Source organism: Struthio camelus, chromosome 6, assembly GCF_040807025.1.
Source record: "Struthio camelus isolate bStrCam1 chromosome 6, bStrCam1.hap1, whole genome shotgun sequence".
Lineage (NCBI taxonomy): Eukaryota > Metazoa > Chordata > Aves > Struthioniformes > Struthionidae > Struthio > Struthio camelus.
In genome coordinates, this window is record NC_090947.1 from 39037532 (window position 1) to 39058399 (window position 20868).

General features: G+C 39.4%; 1 protein-coding gene across 1 annotated transcript in view; it reads left to right on the plus strand.

The window, feature by feature from the left end:
• Positions 1–20868, plus strand: part of THSD7B (thrombospondin type 1 domain containing 7B) — a 557432-nt gene that overhangs the window by 110264 nt on the left and 426300 nt on the right. Inside the window, exon 4 of the mRNA XM_068949257.1 lies at positions 14024–14129. The gene's annotated coding sequence lies outside the window, so the exon portion shown is untranslated. The remainder of the gene's footprint in view (positions 1–14023; positions 14130–20868) is intronic.

Sequence of the window (20868 nt, forward strand, 5' to 3'; positions counted from 1 at the left end):
TTTTCAGGAATACTAAATCACCTCTTCATTGTACTGAAGTGTCCCAGGAGGAAGAGAGGCTAAAGTTCTATTTATTTTGTAGGATAACTTATTATTGCCTCACTTACTGGGTTTAAAAGCACAGTGGGCCTGGAATCAATAGGATTAAAATGGAATAAATTAGCTTTATATTTACTCTGTTTATTTTCCTCTCCATATATGAATGAGTACCTATCTTTTAACACAGGGATTGGGGTACATCTCAGTGAATTTCCAAACCATGTGAGTTCAGAAATGATAAGCGCTAACTGAATGAATATAAACACTGCATTTTCAAAGGGGGTTGTTTTGGGGATGCACAGCAGGGGACATTCTGCATTGTATGCTGAAGTCAGGTTAGATACAGAGACATACAATGGGGAAGTGCTTAAGCTTCAGTTGAATTTAGGGGCTTGAAATACCTAAAGCTGGTGGGAGTGTTGCTGTTTGCAAGGAAGCTCACAGATAATAATCCATTCTTTCCTAACAAGGCGATGTAGTCCTGAACTGCAATACCTATTTCTCTCTCAAACTTTTGATATAGCAAAGTATTCTGTCCATTACATCCCTACTGTTCTTTGAGGAAGAAGTGAAAACTAAGCGAAAAATGAGAAAGTGAGAATAGGGACACTGCAGGCATAGACACCTAAGCAATTGTGATTAATACCATTCACCAGTTTTATAACGCTTTTGTCTAGTGGTACTGGCCTGGAACAAACAATAACAAATCAACCATAATGTAACATCCCCTGAGAGCCATTTGGATCATGCAGGAGCTGGAAAGCAGACAGCATGAGCTGGTGAAAACTGTTCTAATTACTCGTTAAGATACACTGGCAAAGGGATCTGTACTGAGTATCACAAATGGTGCAGCAGTGCCACCACCTGAAAGAAATAGAAACAGGGGAGGGGAGAAAGCAGTGAGGAGAATTAAAATAAAATTAAGTTGTAGTAAAGGTCTGATTTTAAAATCTAACTGAATACTACTGCTCTGTCAAGCAGCAGCCATTCCAAGTGAGGCCAGCCTTTGGCCTTTCTCCCAGAAATTGGTTTGTTTTCATCTCCAGTGCTAAGTACAAGACATTGATGTTGTGATATGCATATCATACATGAGTGATGGAGAAAGGAAACCGTAACAGGAAAGGGAGCTCTCATTGCATCTGGGGTAGGAAGGTGTAATGTAGGACCACTTTTTCCATGAGATCCTCCTGGAGACTGATGTTCCTTTTGAATCCTCCCACTTTTATGTTAATCTTTGTACAAAGGGATGCTAGAGGTATTGGAAAGTGAAAGAAGAGGTAAGAAAGAACTACAGCTTTTTCATTTTTGCTTGCTAGGTGTTGGCAGAGATGCATTATTTTCTTCTCTCAGTTTAATGGTTACATATCTTTGCATGAATTTCAGGTGGTTTGATGACTGGGTGACAAGAGAAGGTACTAAGAAGTACACTCACTAAGGAAACGTGCTTGCAAAGGATAGCAACGGACAACATAGTCTTCATCTTTTGTCTATTAAAAGAGAGACTTTTCTGGTGTGAGGTCCCATAGCCTGTGGCATGCCTGACTGGTCATCTTCACAGCCTTTACATCCATCTGGGCCAAGTAATTCAAAGAACAAGAACTGTACTGCTTTCTGATGGCAGCCTCTCTCTCTTTACTGTGTAGCAGGGAGTGTTACTACTTTGGTTTAGATTAAATGTCCAAAGTTTGACTAGGTGTACAATTTCTACAGGAAAACCCACGAGTTGTTAAAGAATCTTGGATACTATGATGACATGGCACAAGACAGATCACCAGAGAAAGAGGCAAAAATGGTCCATGTAAACTTGTCAATTTGAAACTGTCATTCTTAGCTGGTGTGAAAAGTCCATATGTTGCAGCTCATGAAGACGAAGTAAGACTGAAACATGCAGTATAAATAAATTGACCACATTTTTAGCCAGGAGCCCTTATAAATATTTTCTGCATGTGAAACTTTTTTGAATTCAGAGTTTCAGGCCCTACTCCCACAGCTAGGGCTCTGCAACACTCATGTCTGTGAGTTGGAATTGTAAACTCTTAACAATCAAGGGTTTGTTTTCACTAGAAACGTATTCAATTTAAGACCAGTTATGTGAATTCAAGTCATTTGATAATGATTTGTTGGTTACATAGTGTTCAAGCAAGCCAGTTCAGTCACAACCCACTAACATGTTACCAAAAGCACCTTGCTGATGATCAGCCAGTGAGTGAGTGCTGTCCCAGTTATGGCAGGTTTCACAGTCATTTTTAAACGCAGTTTTCTAGCAAAGGCTTATTTCCAGAAGGTAAAAAAAGAGAAGATGTTTCCCAGTTGGGAAACAAGTTGCTGAGGTTTTTATATCCATTTACTGGCAGCATGAATGATGAAAAAACCAAACAGGTACACCACAAAGAGCCAACATTATCTGTATGCCTGTAAGAAAAAAATGTAACAAAAAGTAACACTCTTTTCTGCAGAGAGGTGAGTCGAAGAGGGAGCCATCCTGTTTGTTTTTTCCCAAACAAGGAGGAAACACTGAGCTTTATTTTCCTGTATCTTGTTTAGCCACCTTGGTTAGAGTCTATATTCAGGCTTCTTAATGGACAGCATACTATATAGGTTGTTTGAGGTTAAGAAACAATGGGTAGCATGCTTAGCAGAGTTTCCCATGTCTCTAAATATAAACACAATAAGAATCCTGTTAAGACAATGAAGCAAGAAAGAAACAGGCTTGCTGCTCTAGTGTGTAGGTCCTTTTTCTTGTGTTCTGGCCATTATGTAAACTGACATTCTGTTTTTGCCATTTGAGAGCAGACCTCTGCCTTATCATCATCACAGCAGATGTGCCCTGCGAATGTTTACCAATAAGGAAAAGAGACATCGCCGTTGTCTGGGTTGTTATTTCCTACAACAAAGAATAGGGGAGTTGGGATGAGGGAGGGGGAAGGAAGGCAGCCGGTGCTGAAACGCTATGGGGACAATGTAAGCAGAAACCCTGATGCGCGGTAAGAGTGGAGCTGTTACGTAGCTACCAACTTCTTTCAGAAGTGTAGGTGTGCGGAAGAAGCATTAACTGCCACCCAGCTCTGTATGTCTGCATCCATACCCACAAGCTCAATGTCGCAGTATCTTTTGATGAAAACTATGCATGCTTTTTCCCCCCACACAGTGATAGTAACACCAGATCAAACCCTCCCATGCAGATTTGCTGCACCTGTGTGAAGTGGATTTCAAGCCGTGTAAGCCACATCTACGTCAGTGTCACTGTAGTCTAGTGGAGGTCATTTGCACCAAGACGGGCTCTCATGTCATTCTGTTAGTAATGCAGCATTGATGCAAAAGCTATTGTACCAGTAAGGCCAACAGTTATTTTCTATAGATGTGGGAAAAGTTAGTACCACTAGAAAACTGACTTTCTCTGCAAAAAACAAAATGTCTACTTTGGAGCAAAATCAAAATCAAGTATAAACAAAGGCAAAATATAACAGTTTTTAGGGAGTAAAAATGTTTATGCAGTATTAGTAAAATTTTAACTGTTAAATATTCCTGAATGTTTGTGAATTTAATGGAGACAAGAAAGTTATAAAGTTCAGGTCAGCTCTGGATCTGAACTTTTCTGTTTGTTCAGACATGAGATTTTGTTCTGCCCCGAGTGGCTGGGACTGCTAAAAAGAAATCGCTTAGACTCATGAGGTATTCGGGCCTGGGTTTTTAGGTTCTGTCTTTGTTTAAAGAAAGCAAGATAAATGTCTATTGAAGGAATGAGTGGACTGGCATAGCTACTATATATTCCTTCTAACCAGGTATGGGTTCTTTCTGGCCTTAAGCTGTCACCTGATTTGTGGTTCTGTAGTTTCCCCAACTGCAAAATACAAATTACAGTATTCCTTAATGAAGCGTTAGGAGAATGCCTTAACTGATTTTGATAAAGATCATGGAACATAAAAAGTTAAAAAGTGTAAAGGGTTGAGGGGTGACTTTGCAGGAAGATACAAAAATTGGGTGCCGTCATGCAATTTGTTTCTCAGTGAATCAAAAGGATCTTAACAATTTTGCGGTACGAATAAAATGCACAGATTTCAGGTTTCACTTCTCTAGCTAAGAGAAACATAAGCCAAGGATAAAAAGTGAAATAGTGATCCTGTTAACAACTGAATATGAAGCGTCAGGACTTGGAGTCATTCTGTTTTCTCCAAGCTATAAATGTTAAGATATAAAAGTTAAAAAAACAGCAGCATCTACACTTGGGTGAAAATGCCTCAAATTCTCTACTCCATAACAACAGCTTCATTTTCTCTGTGGCAGCTGAGGGAAGACAAGCTAAGCTGCAGACGGGTACAGGTATAGCCAAAAGCAGAATTTGTGTTCTTTGGGTTGTTTGTAAAGGTTCAGCCTCCGATACAAAGCCTTTCCATCTGTGAGTGATGGTTTTAGCAGCTGTATTCCAGGAGGTCATTTAACTTGTATTACTATAACTTCACCTTCTGTGTTCATGCCTTTGTGACAGTTTGGAGATGGCATAGATATGGAAAGCAAGGGCAGAAGGTTGGTTCTGCTGCACTGGAGTGTACACACTTAATATATTTTGACCTCCTGGGATTTTGTGGAGTGATTCATTAATGCAGTGGAACTTTTTTAAGGCTCTAAGGTTTTTCTTCCAGGTATTTGTCTCTCTAATTTTGCTTATCTTGTTTTCATCAGAAATACTTATTTCTGGGAGGCTGTAGGGTTAATAAGCCTGGAGTTTTTTAAAGAAGTCTCTGAGTAATTGTTAGGGCACATTTTATATGCACTGCAGCATCATAATCCTGTAGAGAAAAAAATCTATATTTCTCCATCATACTTTAAAGACTAATTCCCGGGAGTAATTTCCATTCTCTGCTAGTTTATTCTAAATAAAATTGATTTTTCTGGGAGATTAAAACATGCCTTGGAGATTGTCAGTGGTTTTGTTGTATAGGCCTTTATTAATAGACTCCCTGCAGCTTAATTCTGTTTATATAAGTTGAAAACAATAAAAAGAGTTGACAGTTTTGTCAGTTGCGTTTGCTCAAAAAATATAAAAAAGGAAACGCAGACACCTCCTGCCCCTGATGTAGCAAGTGACACTGCTGTAAACAAACTTCAACAAAGTGTTTAGGAAGATCTGACTCATTCATTACTCAGGGTAGAGTGGGCTGTTGCGTTTCTCTCTGAAATGTTAAATCATGCAGAAAGTGAGCCATAGGACTTGGTGTGTGCTTTGTTAACAGAAGAGAATTGTTTATGATGATCAACAATAACTGTCGTGTGAGCGTTCACAAAGATATATCCCACTGTGCTCTTTTTCAGTAGCGGGTAGCAGCAGTGGGTTGCGCTGTGGTCTGACAGTCTCGTACACCAGACAAGTGCAAGGATGTACTGTAAGTGGCTTGTGTGCAGTAGTTTCCTGTACGCAGATACTGAAACTAGTGTATTTGCTTTGAAAAAAAAAGTGTATTCCTCTTGAAAAAAGCTGTGTTTTTCATTGATAGAACTTGCTTGTGGGGGTGTCTGCCAGTAGGTAGCTCCAGCTTTTGAAAGTTAAGGTAAATGTTGCATTAGTGGATAACAAAATGCAGTATTTAAGCAGCAGTCAGTAGCGCAAATTTACAGTTCCTAGTCAAATAGTGACAGAGGAGATGAGATATAGGTGCTAGTGTGGAAATATATATTTCTAAACATGGTTATCTTCTGTTACGGTTAATCACTTCTGAGCTAAGAAATCACTTTGCAACTAATCAGAGAAACTTTGCAGGACTGTATTTCTTTCAGTTAGGCCTGGTTTAGGAATTGAACCAACCATGGGTCTCTCCCATGGCATAGTATCATAGTTATTATGATAAAAGCAGGATGGGAGTAAAATTGTTGTTCAAAATAATTTGACAAATATTACTTGGGCTTGCCTAAATTTCCTACAGTTTAGTTTAGATGTGAAACAAGCCACAGCAGCTAAGTTCTGCCCCCCAGGTTATCATCAAAACCATTGCAGTTTAAGATTTCAACGAGACTATTAATAGGCTTGCACTCACTTAAAATATCATCCAGTTATACTCTAGACATATCGTGTATATTTGCTTTTCAGTGAATGAGTCCAAAATTTGGAATTTGTACTGGAATATCTTTCAGGAAAGCATTTTCCTTAGCATGGATAAGAATCATGAACCATCTCCACATGAAACACAATCAAGATAAATACTTCTTATCTGTTCACTTAATTCTTGACCAAGCAAAAGTCTGCACCTGTACTTAGCCGTAAGCACATGTGTATTCCTACTGATTTGAGGTTACGCTGGTCTTCAGTTTCATCACATAATGCTCTGAGTTTCATCACATAATGCTCTGAAACTCATGATGGCCTTTAAACTGTCCTAAATCAAAATAACTTCAGAGACATCAAAGGACACTAGTAAGTAGAGTGAATAAAATGAGATGTGACAGAAGTGCTTCAGAGGGTTCAAGTTAAAATTTAAGTCTGAACTAATAGCTCTGGAAAATTTGTGTCTCAGCTGTCTGATGTGGTCCTGCCCTTTGCCCCTAAGCTTTTTTAATGTTTCATTTAGGAAATAATGTGTGGTAGAATTGAAACACAATCAAAGATTAGATTCACTAAAAAGGAAAAATTAGTCCCTATTTTACGTATATTTTTCTCAGAAATATTGTAAAACATGTATGAACAGGAAGCCAAATCTCTTGAACCTCAGGAATAAATTCAGGATGCAGCCAAACTGGTGGAAAGACAAGTAGATACAATAATAGGTATCACTTACAAACAATACATGTAAGAGTTTTTTGCTCTTTTGAATGAAACTGTTGGAATACAACTTATGAGGCGCGATCAATTTATTTGTAAAAGGGACGTACTAAATTTCAGTCCAACATGTAGCTACAGAGAAACCCTCAACTTATTTTCCTATATCCTTTTATAAACATTCATGAAATCAATACCTAAGTCATGTAAGTGATAGAATATTTAGAATGCTCCTTATAGGAACATATTATAAACAGATATATCAGGGTAAATTCATTAAGTCTCTGTCACAGAAATGAAAAAAAATATATAACCAGTTATTGGTGAACAGACTGGTGGGACAGCTTGTAGGTATGAACCAGGTGAGAAGTCCAAAGCAGAATTACAGGGTGGAGAAAGTACAAAGCTAAAGGAAGAAAATGAGCTAGAGAAAAGGACATATTTTAGAACAGTCTTGAGGTCACTGTGTTGAGAACAAATGGAAGAAGTGAGCTGTCCTATCTTCCCTAAGTCAGAACTTAAAACGTTTTGTATTTTAGTTATCATCTGTTGTGCTTTCAGCTTGATATGGGAATTATCTTCAGCATGGTATGGGAATTATCTTCCAAGTATTATCTGAAGTTTTCTATCTGGAGAAGAAAAACTTAAAAGGAATACTAAATATGACTGAAAGCAGTAGAAATCTACTGTTGAAGAAAAACTGTCCTTTAACAATAAATAGATTTTTGATTTTGATACAACCATATCACAATGTGGGTGGAAGATGAGCTCCGGAAGAACTCATCATCTCAGAGAGAAAAGAAAAAGATTATTTTCACTCCTGGGAATGAGCCTTAGTTTTGTCTGGTCTTTGAGCACATGTGTATGTAAGACAGTATTTCTGTTCAGTTAATCCTAATTCAAGAAATCTACTGTTACAAGTTCTTTGCAATATAGGTTCTTGATATTTCATTCGTCACCCTCAGAAACTGTATTGAACTAATCATGAACAGGCACTCCAATCCCTTGGAGAAAAATAGAGTCAGAAAAACTTAGCTACCTATCTGTGTTTTGGATAAATTGTTCGGTTACTTGGAGTATTTTGATCTTGCTAATATATACAATGCCACTGGCATTCCTCCGGTGACAGTGGCACTCATTACAGGCAGCAAAATTAATTTCTATGAGAAAGAGGTGAAAAAGGATACTAAAGCCTTATGCTTTAGGAAAAAAACAAAAAGAGATGATGAGTTAGAATCTTGTTCTCGTGACAGCTGTAGTCTGGTGTAGTCTGATCGCTGCAATTTAAGATATACATATCATGTTATTTTTTAAACAGGATAGAATAAAAAATTGTTTGCTATTCCAGTTGCTAGATTATCATCACCACTTACTATTTTTTGTTGAAATACTGAATAGTTTTTTCAGAAATACTTCTGCTGCGTAGCATTTCTTCAGCTGTGTAAGAAGGAACTGAATCCACCTGCTGGTCTTCTGAGAAAGATCATTTGTATCATTAGGAATAAATGCAATAGTGAGTGTACATTTCCAGTAGAGACAGAGATACTATTATTGCAGGAGCAATAGAAAAACTAGAAAACCTGCTGGAAGAACAAAATCACATTAAAAAAAAAAAGCTTATGTCCAGTATTTTCTGTGAAAGCAAACTTATTCTCCTTGTATACTGGATTAAAGTGTAACATCAATGAAGTTAGTGAGAGAAAGATTAACTTTTCCAGCTGCTTAGAAAGATCTGAAAGAATGCAAATGTGGTTATTTGATATATATTTCTTATGTCTTTGCAAAAGTGGAGTTAGGGCATATTATTATCTTAGGAAACATACTTTGAGAAGACATATCTGTAAGACACACAAATTCAAAACACTACTTGCTGTGTCCTATCCTTAAGATAAACTGGATAAAAAATAATTGAAATTACTGGTAAATGAATTTCATCTTTACTCACTGTTGTAAAGCTATAGAAGAATAATCTTTGACTTTGTTCCATTAGCTATGTTATTCTATTGTTTTTAATCTTGTAGTGTCGTTCATACGCCGAGGTACGCGCTTACAGACACAAAATCGTTTTCCAAGAAATGCTTCAGGCAAATGGTTGATGGAGTGCTGCCATCTCTTGGTTATGCAAATTATATGTTGCAAAAGAGTTCCTGGGCTGTTTTCTTAGATGGAAGTGCTGATCTCAGATAGCTTTACTCTGTTATGATGTGAAGGGTGATACTATTCAGGTTTAATATTCAACATATTTATGGACATTTTCCATATAACGTGTCCAGCAAGGCTATTAATGATATTTGGGAGACATCACTGAGTTTGCGCTTCCTACTAAAGACGGAAGTTGGCTGCTGTCGAGAAAGTGGTTCAGTCATGGCAAAAGCATTAAAATGTTGTTCAGACAGCTAAGCGCGTGGACCGGTGTGGTGTAGCTAGCAGTGTCAAGGAGACGCCATGCACGTGCAGCCTGGTGGCCCAGTAAATACAGTGTTGTCCCTGCTCATAGCAGGCCACAGGCTTGGTGTTAAAAGCTAACAGCACTGGCCTCAGGGCTTGTCAGGCCGTGTCTGGACTTGACTTGGCCTGCCTGAAGCTTGGTTTTAATTTGCTGGGCTGTAACAGCATTATCTATCTAACAACCAGGTGTCTGTACATAATTTGTTTAAGCTTTTGTTTAGCTTTGTATAATTGTATGCTAAAGCTCATTGATACACTCTTGCTAATAGATAGTAATAACAAATAGCCCTCAGTGTAGAGTGAACCCCAGGCTATGACACTAGGCCCTTTCTGACCCTAGAATAAAACACAGCATAGAGAGGTACAGGCAGGGAATGGTAACAGAGGCCGCGAAAGCGCGGGCACAGGATGATACAAGAGGCCCCAGGACTATAAAGAGCCAGCCTATGGACAGTTACTGGTGATGAGAGGAATGCAACCTTGGGAGATAGGTAAAAATAGTTTTAGGGGGTAAACAGAGAACAAAGAACAGGTGTCCAACATATATACAATGCACCATATATAGCAAATTTGGATGTAACGTGGAATAGTAGACCAATGAAAAAGAACAAGGTGTAGAGTGCAGTAGCAAACATATAAAAGATGACTGCAGGAAGATCCTGGAGTGAGGAGAAAGAAACCACCACTTCAACGTCATGCTTATCCTGATGAAGATCTTGGGATGCTGATGACTTGCTGTAGCCACCCTGCCTGCCCGAGACTGAAGCTATTGATCTTAGAAGCCAGAGGGAGAGGGGAAGAGTACACGTAACACCAGAGAAAGCAATAGATAATAGAAAGTTTGTGTGTAGCGGCCTTAATCGTATGTAATTTAAGCTCTAAGTGTCCATATCATTTTAGCTAGACTAATAATTATTCTTTGATTAGTCTGTTTACACTGTAATGAGTTTGACTATAAATTCTTACCTTCTTATACAGGGCATGTTCCTTTGGCCCATATAAACTGCAGAGGTGTAACAAATCGGTGGAGAATGGAGGCAACCTACTCTGTAATTTGGATGCAACAAATTGATAATACTTTTCTTTCTTGTTTGCTTTGGCAAAAAATGGCCACTCTGCTTTAGGGTTTTTTTCCTTTCTTTCTAAAGTATGTACCTGATCCTATATGATCTTCCTCCTTACCTATAACTTTTATAAAAATAAAACTTCGGAATTGGTATGGCTTTCACAAAATGCAACTTAAAAGGCCTATTACAATTCTGTAGTTTACCCTGCATAATAAGGTCTATAATTTTTTACCCAATTCCCATATCATGCTCAGAACTTGTAGCAGAGACAGCATATTCTACACAAAGATAATTGACTGAAAATGGGTTGTGGCACCAGGGCTCAGGCCCTTTACCAAGGTAAGAGTACTCAGTGAGTCTATTCTAGTCCATAGACTCACTGAGTACTCTTACCTTTCAGTGTTTTTATTTTGAGCAAGACCTGTTTATAAACAAGTATTAGCGTACTAATTGGCATTATTGCCGTTGATCAAAGCACACAGACTTAGTTTTCTAATTACAGTGAAATGTTTGATTTGCTTTTGTGTTTATCTTAACTTACTATATATTCCTTTTGGTAGGTGTGCTCAAAAAGCCTGTTAGCAATGGACAAAAAGCCTATGAAATAGCACAGGGAGACAATTCATGTTTACTGGTATTCCAAGACCTGTATACCTTTGCTGACTCTGCAGTTCTCCCAGCCCCTATAGTAATAGGCTTTGCCTATTGGCTACATTTACCCAGGCAGTGTGACTGGGCATGGCCCTTATGCTGCTTCCATTTGGATTTCTGTGACTAAAAGTTTTGAGAAGAACAAATTGAAAATTGGAAGTAACCTTCATGCATATTTATCTTGTCCACAGCATTACCATCTGATGATAAGGAGCTATCAAGCTATTTTCTGCCTTTGAGTGCCAGTTCTCATATGCATTCACACCACAGGTATATTTAAACTACCTTACTCAGAGGGAAGTAATTATTTGCTCTTGTAGCGTCTGTGAGAGTGCACTCATACCGTCCTCTGTCGTGAGTATGTAAGATGAAACACTCCTATTACCATTTCAGTCACTCACACTGCTGATAGGATTTTTGGTGGGCCATTTGAGGAAAGTATTCCAGTGTAATGTAAGGTTTACTGTGAACAACTACTGACTGGAATAACATGAGCAGATAGGCTTCCAGAAGGCAAAACTATTGCTGCAGGGGCTCCTGTTGTAGCTGGCAATGAAACCTGCAGTTCGTGGTGTCACTAGATTACTGCAGACTGTCTTAGTTGCCTTTGCTCCCCTTGAGAGAAACCTCCCTTTGCCTCGTTAGTACCTAATTCATCTGTTTTTCTGCACCCACTAACCTCTTCATTCTTAATGGCAGTCACACAAGCATAGATGTTACACCGATGTAATTCTTGTTGCTATATTTCATTGTGGATCTGCAGAGGTCTTGAGTACAAAAGGTGGCTTCTACTTGTTAGGCTAAGGCAACAGCAAATGGAGGTGTGACCCTGAGGAAATTATGCCTTCAGTAGGAGTAATTTTTTCCTATGTTGCTTGAAATATTTTTCTGCTATTTTTTAGGATTTTTTGACTATTTTCTTTGGGCCTGTTTGGTATTAGTCACAATGCTTTTGTTAGATGTAAGCGATACTCAGCTGCATGCATGTTTCTGCTTCTGTTTGGCTAAGAACTGTGTCAGTTTGAACTTGTCAGTCTTCAAATTATTCTGAGATCTGGTGTGGTGATCAAGGACAAGTAAGCCATTCTTTAAGTCCTCCCCAGATAAGGTGAAAAAGATTTGAATTTTCCCTTTCTTTTCATTCTATGCTAAATCCTATGATCCCCTTTACTATTTGCCAGCAGTTAGATAGAAGATGAGAAAGGAATCATGAACATGTGTTGCAATTTCTCCCCATCTTCCACATAACACCTAATTAATATTACATGCTTAGTCTTCCTCATATTTTTATATTGTTGGGTGAGATGGAGCTGAAGCCAGAAAAGACTTGCTTTCATCTACATTTGTGGCTCTTTCTAGGATCAAGTACTGTGATACTGCAAGCAGTATTTATGCAAACTTCTGTTTTATGAGTAGAGTCACTGCGAGAGGGTGGATTAGACAGTACTGGGATCAGGTGTAGATGCGCAGTAGGTAGCAGCACATCTGAGAGATCTGCTGAGGTTCTTCCACAGGCACATTTCATGCACATTTGTCCCTGTGGTAGCTGCTGGTACTCCAAATACTCCAGGGACTCAACCCACTGAGGGTATTTCAACACGCAGCTGCCCTCCTACTGGCAACTATTGGCTACTCCAAGTCTGACTCAGCCTTATAAAGCTACAAAGCTCTACTGGATAATGAATTTGTCATGCAGGTTTCTTTGTGAGAGCCATGTGGTAGGTGAACATAACACTAGGTACAGATTAAATGACACACAATCAGCTCTAACAGTCCAGCAGCCCAAATCCAAAGGAGGAAAGCTATGCATCCCCTTTATATGGCAGCTCTTTATACATTGTATTTTGAATTCTCCTACTGGTTATTATCTTCTATTAAGCAATTTTAAATTGGTTATTTATCCATGCACTAAGTGTGCAGAAAATTCCAATCATTAGTATCACTATTTATTCAGTTTGTGATAAGCATCTTTAGATACTAAACTTAGATTTTTCTGGGTCTGTACATCCTCCTCATATCATACCACAGATATCTTTGGTAGATTTTTATTAGTCCTTTGATGGTTTACAGACATCCTGCTTGGGTAGTCTATTATCTGTCTGCTTATCAGTCACACTTTCAAGTTTTCCATTATTTCAGTTGTATTCAGATACAATAATTAGATTTCATATCTTTCAGGCCTTCATAAGCTTTCAGTGGTAGCCTAAAAATATTGCTGTCTTAGCTCCAACTTTTTGGTGCCATACCCAAGACTTTCAGTTTTTGATCTCTTTTGGAACAGTTCTAGTTTTGAAAAGGTGTGAAATGTCAATGTGATTAACGTGGCTATGTGCAAATAGGCTGTGTTTACATGAATACTTGTTACTTCTAGGTTTAAACATGACTGTTAATCTGTTTTAAAAGGAAATGCTAGAGAAAATACCTCCAACACTCTATTCAGGGAATTTGCCGTCTCTAATTAGCAGAGTAAGGGAATAGCATGGCTGCTGTATCCTAGAGACAAGATACATGCATAGGCCAACTCAGAAGAAAAAAAGAAAAAGACCTTCATAATTAAGCTTTAGTTTACTTTTCCTAGTTCATCTTTCTTTACTCAGTTGTTTATATCCATAGAAGGTGACAGCAATGACAGGAGAGGAAATAACTAAATGTTTTTTTTTTAATTCTTGTGCTCTGTCTCCAAGGCTGCTGCGGTCTCCAAAACACCCTGACGATTTGCATGCTCCCATGTTACTTCTTCGCTAGAAGCATGAGATAAATAGCCTCATTAATTGGTTGATTTAGTCTCTAATAGCAACATCATCCTTACCAAATTCTATGTTAAGTAGGTGACAAAGAATTAAAGAAAGCAAAACTCTTCCTACTTTCCTGTTTTGTCTGGGTAAGGATCAAATATTCATGGAAGAACTTAAGCATTTCCACTAGACTTAAAAATTCCAGATGACTAAGGAGGTTTTGAAACTATTGCCTAAGAACACATCTTGTAAAACTTGGAAAAAGTTTACCAGAACAGTAATCTGTACATTTGAGATCTACATTGAAAATCCTTTCCCCTCCCTTTCCATTTCAGCAACCCTACAGGAAAACAAGATCCAAAAGCAAGAAACAACCTCCAGTAGCTTAAAGAATGTGAAGGGGTGGAAGGAGCTTCCAAATTCATATTTTTCATTAGAAAGGTAAGGACAGTGTTTTTCCATTTTTGGTCTTCTGTATATTTAGACAGTCAACTGGGACACCACATTTCAAAGAGCAGTGCTAGGAAATTAAGTATTATTTTCACCCCTTTTCATGGAAGCAAGCCTAAAACTACTGTTTGATTTTGGAATTCCTGCATTCCAGATTTCCTTCCAAAATGAGTATCTGTTCCTGTTTTGCCAGGTGCAACAGTGTAACTCTTCACTGTATACCAGAATCTTTGTGATGGTTGTTTCTTTTGAAGCACTGTTTATCTGAGCGAAACATTTTGGAGTTAGGTTAGCTATGTTTGCATTATGTTAGTGTTTCAAGTTACCAGCTACAACACTTGATGAGAAATGTGCTTCCCTGCTGCAAGAAATAATAGGCAAAATGGGATATCAGATAAGTTGGTGTGGCTAAATTAGAAAAGCTGGTGGTAATCAAGGAGCAAAATTGTGCCTCATTTGTGGCCTTATTTAATGGTTATTGAAAGAGATATGTTTTATGTTAATTTTGATGGGTATCTTATGATGTCCCTAGGATAAAAACTACCTTCAGTGTTGATTACGTGATCTCTCAGGGAAGTGTTTTTACTTAGTTCCACCCTGCCAAGCGAGCTGTAGTTTTCATGACGGCTCCTTTTGTCTCGACTGCAATTAATGTGTATATGAATGGCATATTCTTGTTTTTTCTCATATTATCCACTTATATGAGGATAACTCTTGTGCTTCTTTGACCCATGAAGGGACACATCATGCAGTTTGCAAAATGCCTGACCCTAAAAATATACGTACTAGTTTGATCAGTGGTGGTAACAAATTATTCCTGCTTTCACCTCTTGCAAAATTCAACTCTTAGCTTTTGACTCTTCTTTTTGCTGGTCATGAATTGTCTTTATCAGTCACTGGCCTTCGGAGAACACCATACACCAAAATGGAGTGGTTAACTGATATTAAGATTAGGTGGACAAAAATAACTTCTTGGATGTAACGGTAATAATATGCAAACTGAGAGAGTTGTTGGTGACTAAGGTTCTGCTTCCTTCTCTAAGATCTCGAGATTTAGAAATGTTAGAGGGTTAGAATGCAAGAGTGAGTGATCCAGCTCTCCTTCAAGAAGGTAGTAATCAGCTGCAAAAATGGGCACTTTATTGGGAAATGGCTATTTCATTTTTTGTATCTGTGCTAGTAATGAATCCTGTCAGTACTCATCCACACACATAACTTTAAGTGCAACGGTCTTTGATTGATTACACTGCGAGGAGGCTGCTTGTAATTCTCTGTTTGTTCCAATTTATATACAAGGCCACCTTTTGGTCACCTTATTATTCTGAGTCTTGGGTGAATGTTTAATAGATGATACAACCTTATAATTTTAGAAATGATTTTATTTACAGGCTGTTATATTAAATCTAATCAATATTTATACTTCATTCAAATAAAGAATGATAAATTTTATTTTGCGCATTTGACCTTGTATAAGATAGCAATCCTTTCCCTGGTGTAAAACTTTGTTGTATGTTTTCAATCACCCTTCCTTTACGGAGCTAGACACTGGCAGGAAGTTTTACAAGCTCTTTTTTTATTTCCCGCTCCTCTTAAATGCTCATGCTCAAATGTATTTCAAACAATTGGCTATGAACTATCTGTATTTTTCTGATCTGTATGTCAGTGAAATTATATCAACAATATTTACTGCACTGAAGAGCTTTACCAGCGTCCAGCAGACCATCAGCTTGCCTGGTAATAATTCCCAAAGAGAAATGGATTACATTTTTCATAGCTTAAGAAAAAAAGTTTAATATTGATTTGAAAAAATCATATGCAGCCTTTTTTTAACATGTTCAATAAAAGAAAAGAACTGTGTGGATGAATCATTTTTAAGGACATTTTTAAATAATATGACTAATACTGGTTATTAAGATTTTCCTGACATGTAGAGACATTTAAAACTCAACATCTTTGGTTATGTCTTTATGTTACAGAGAGATTGATATGTGGCAAGTTATCAGTTTTTTATGACTCAGTCAATCAACTTACCAAGCTGTTCTAGAAGAACAAACTCCAGCATAAAATTAAAGTACTGTAGAGACAGTTAAATTTTTGCCATAGGTGTGCAACATTTTTGCATTCAGGAAATAAATTAGAAGTCATTCTATTTTTACACTATATTTAAGAAAAGAATAGTATTATTAAGGAAGTAGTGTGCATGTGCTGTAATTTATACTATCCGTGTTCTTTGCAAGTTTGTTCTCCTGAACCATCAGGAGACCCAGGAGAAAAAGTGCTTCCAATTACATTCTCATTCTGAAATCTGCAGTGAAACTGATTAGATAGTTCATTTTTTTGTATGCAGGTGAATAAGCATTTCATATTATGCATCTGTCATCCTGATGCATCCTGAGTCTTTGGCTGTGGGTCACGTAGCCTAAAACATGAGATGATAATATTGTTGGTAGGCATTCAGAAAATAAGACTGCTATCTTTTACCCTTTTCAACAAAGGTTATATAAAGTAAATAGAGTAATCAGGAATGAAATTTTAAAGTACTCTTTCTAATTTCCCAAGGAATATAAGGACATTTTGCTCAAGAAAGAAGAAAATAAAACTCTGAGCAAGACAGTAAAATATCACACAAAGCCAGTAAGATTTGTTAGTAATAACATTTCTTTAAAAATGATCCTAGAAATTTCAAGATATATATGTTGCCTATGTTCCCTGTCCGGTGGAAAGGCCTTTTATAGCAAAAGTTATTACTAGATATAGCACAGAACTTCTTCCAGGAGAAAATGTGAAAGAATATACCTCATAGGAATCCCAGACCCTGGAGAGCAGGGAGAAAGTCTGGAGAAAGGAAGACTCTCCCTTGGTCGAGGAGGATCGGGTTAGAGATCATTTAGACAAACTCGACATCCATAAATCCATGGGTCCCAATGGGATAAACCTCTGAATGTTGAGGGAGCTGGTGGATGCCATTGCTAGGCCACTCTCCATCATCTTGGAAAGGACATGGAGAACAGGAGAGATGCCTGAGGACTGGAAGAATGCCAGTGTCACTGCAGTCTTCAAAAAGGGCAAGAAGGAGGAGCCAGGGAGCTATAGGCTAGTCAGCCTCACCTCCATCCCTGGAAAGGTGATGGAGCAACTCATCCTGGATGCCATCTCCAGGCATGTGGAGGACAAGAAGGTGATCAGGAGTAGTCAGCATGGATTCACCAAAGGGAAATCATGCCTGACCAACCTGATAGCCTTCTAGGATGGAGTGGCTGGCTGGGTAGATGAGGGCAGAGCAGTGGATGTTGTCTACCTGGACTTCAGCAAGGCTTTCCTTCCCGTCACATCCTCACAAGCAAGCTCAGGAAATGTGGGCTGGATGAGAGGACGGTGAGGTGGATTGAGGACTGCCTGGACGGCAGAGCTCAGAGGGTTGTGATCAGAGGTGCAAAGTCTAGTTGGAGGCCTGTAGCTAGCAGTGTCCCGCAAGGGTCAGTCCTGGGTCCAGTCTTGTTCAATGTATTCATCAGCGACCTGGATGAAGGTGTATCCTCAGCAAGTCTGCTGATGAAACAAAACTGGAAGGAGTGGCTGATACACCAGAAGTCTCTGCTGCCATTTAGAGAGACCTGGACAGGCTGGAGAGCTGGGTGGAGAGGAACCTCCTGAAGTTCCACAAAAGCAAGTGCAGGGTCCTGCATCTAGGCAGAAATAACCCCATGGACAAGTACAGGTTGGGGGCTGACCTGCTGGAAAGCAGCTTTGCAGAGAAGGACCTGGGAGTGCTGCTGGACAACAAGTTGAGCATGAGCCAGCCATGTGCCCCTGTGGCCAAGAAGGCCAATGGTATCCTGGGGTGCATTAGGCAGAGTGTTGCCAGCAGGTGGAGGGAGGTGATCCTGCCCCTCTACTCAGCCCTGCTGAGGCCTCCCCTGGAGTACTGTGTCTAGTTGTGGGCTCCCCAGTACAAGAGAGAAATGGAGCTACTGGAGAGAGTCCAGCGGAGGGCTACTAAGATGACGAGGGGACTGGAGCATCTCTCCTATGAAGAAAGGCTGAGAGAGCTGGGCCTGTTCAGCCTGGAGAGGAGAAGTCTGAGAGGCAAGCTCATCAATGTGTACGAGCATGTGAAGGGAAGGTGACAAGAGGATGGGGCCAGACTCTTCTCATTGGTGCCCAGCGACAGGACAAGAGGCAATGGGCACAAACTGAAACACAGGAAGTTCCATCTGAACATAAAGTGAAACTTCTTTCCTGTGAGGGTGACAGAGCATTGGAACAGGTTGCCCAGAGAGGTAGTGGAGTCTCCTTCCCTGGAGATATTCAAAACCCACCTGGACGTGAACCTGTGCAATGTGCTCTAGAGGACCCTGCTTGAGCAGGGGGGTTGGACTAGATGATCTCCAGAGGTCCCTTCCAACCTCAACCGTTCTGTGATTCTGTGATTCTGTGAATATGGTTGGAGTCAGTCTTAGGGCAGACAAGCTATTTAACCATAGGCCTATGCAGGAGAGGTAGGCAAACAGTAAAAGTAAGTAAAAAGGAGTCCTAGTAGAAAGAGAATTTGAGATAGGATTTGAATGTGAATGAAATATGCTTTGAACAGAAGAAATAAAGGCTATCTCAGGCAGGGGGAAGAGTAATAGAAGGCAGTGATGTAAGTAGATTAAAATACAGGAGGAGGAGGAGGAGTCAATTATTTTTGGAAGTGAGAGAACTGTCCTGTAGTTTGGCTTCCCCAGGGGCAGGTTTCCTTCTTTCTTTTAACTGTTCCCTGATCTCTAGAGAGCAGGTGAAAATGAGGTAAAGAATCTTTGCAGGGCTGGGAAAGGAGGAGTGGGAGGTGGTGTATAGAAAGACTCCATGTGTTTGAAGTTTTTCTATACGACAGATGACAGTCTGGTTGAGAGCTTCTGGGTCAGGATCAGAGGAGAGGCCAGTAAGGGTGACATAGTAGTAGCAGTTTATTACATGAAACAGTGGAGTTCAAGATCCTGAAAGGGTTGAAGATGGAGAGTAACAGAATAGAGACCCTGGACTTCAGGTGAGCAGCCTTCAGCTTATTCAGGAAACTTCTAGGTAGGGTTCCATGGAAGTCAGCTCTGAAGGGCAAAAGAGCTCAGGAAATCTGACAGGTCTTTAAGGACAGCATCCTCCAAGTGCAGGAATGGTCCATCCCAATACTCGGGAAGACCAGGAGACTGGCTTGGCTGAGCAAGGGACTCATGATGGAGCTCCTATGCAGAAAGGCGGTGTACAGGGAGTGGAAGCAGGGACAGGCTACAATGGAGAAATTTAGAAATGTTGCTGGGCATGTAGGAGTGGTGTTAGGAAAGACAAAGTTCACTGGAGTTGACTTGCATGGGATATCAAGGTCAACAAGAAGAGTTTCTACCACCACATTAGTAGTAAAAGGCTGAAAAAGGAAAATGTGGCACTGTTACTGAATGGGGCAGATGATTTAATGACAGGGACACAGATGAGGTACTTAATCCCCTCTTGGCCTCAGTCTTCACCAACAAGGTCTCCCAAGCCTCTGTAATCAGTGAAAGGGATGAAGGGGTTCAAGGAGGAAAAGAACTTCCAGCAGCGCACAAAGATTGAGTCAGGGATTGCTTGAGAACTTGGCATACAAGTCCTCAGGACCAGATGGCTGCATCCAAGACTGCTGTGAGAATTGGCTGATGTCCTTGCAAGGCCACTTCCTGTAATCTTTGAAAGATCACAGAGAGTGAGGGAGATCCCTAATGACCAGAGAAAAGCAAATGCTGCGCGCATCTTCAAAAAAGGCCAATCCATGCTGACTACTCCTGATCACCTTCTTATCCTGCATATGCTTAGAGATGGCATCCAGAAAAAGCTGCTCCATCACCTTTCCAGGGATGGAGGTGAGGCTGACTAGTTCAGGGGAACTACAGTGAGTAGTACAGTGAGGTCAGCCTCACTTTGGTCCCTGGGAAAATCATGGAGTGAATCCTCTTGGAAAAGATTTCTGGGCATATGAAGAAGGAGACTGGAAACAGTCAGCATGGATTTAGCAAGGTCAAATAATGCCTAACCAATGTGGTTGCCTTCTATGGTAATATGATTGGATTTGTGGACTGTTCTTTCGGTGAACTGAGAAACCTGCCTTGACATATTACTGTATATTTTTCCTTACGTAACTCATGGGGAGATCAAATTATATACCAAGAAGTTCTACAGTGAGGGCTGCAACACCCTACTTCTTTTTTTTTAAAAGCTCTTATATCTCTTTATATGTGAATAATAGTTCAGTCAGACTGGGTACACAAGTCATAATGAAACTTAAAACCCATTTGAAGTGTTGAAGCACCTTTTCTGTAATGCCTATAATTACAAGAATTTAATCAGAATCTCCTGCTAGTATGGGGCACAACTGTAAAGCTACCAATGAAAGATATTCACTAATACATTCCTGAGAAGAAAAACTGCTGGATACTTTACTGATATCCATTTTTTTCCTTACATGTGAGCAATTCACGAAAGAAATCTGTGGCCATAGGAATGCTTCTGAAGGAACAAGTATTTTGAAGAGCAATGAAAATATACCGTCACAATGAAGTGGCTTTCATGCTCATTTGAGAAGCTTGCAGAACAGAGTTACCAAGAAATTGTAAATATTATACATCTGAGTATAATGCAACTAAAAACAAATCCCCTTGTGTAGATCATTCAGAGACAACAGCAAAGTGACTAATAGAGCTTTCATGTGAACAGTAAATAG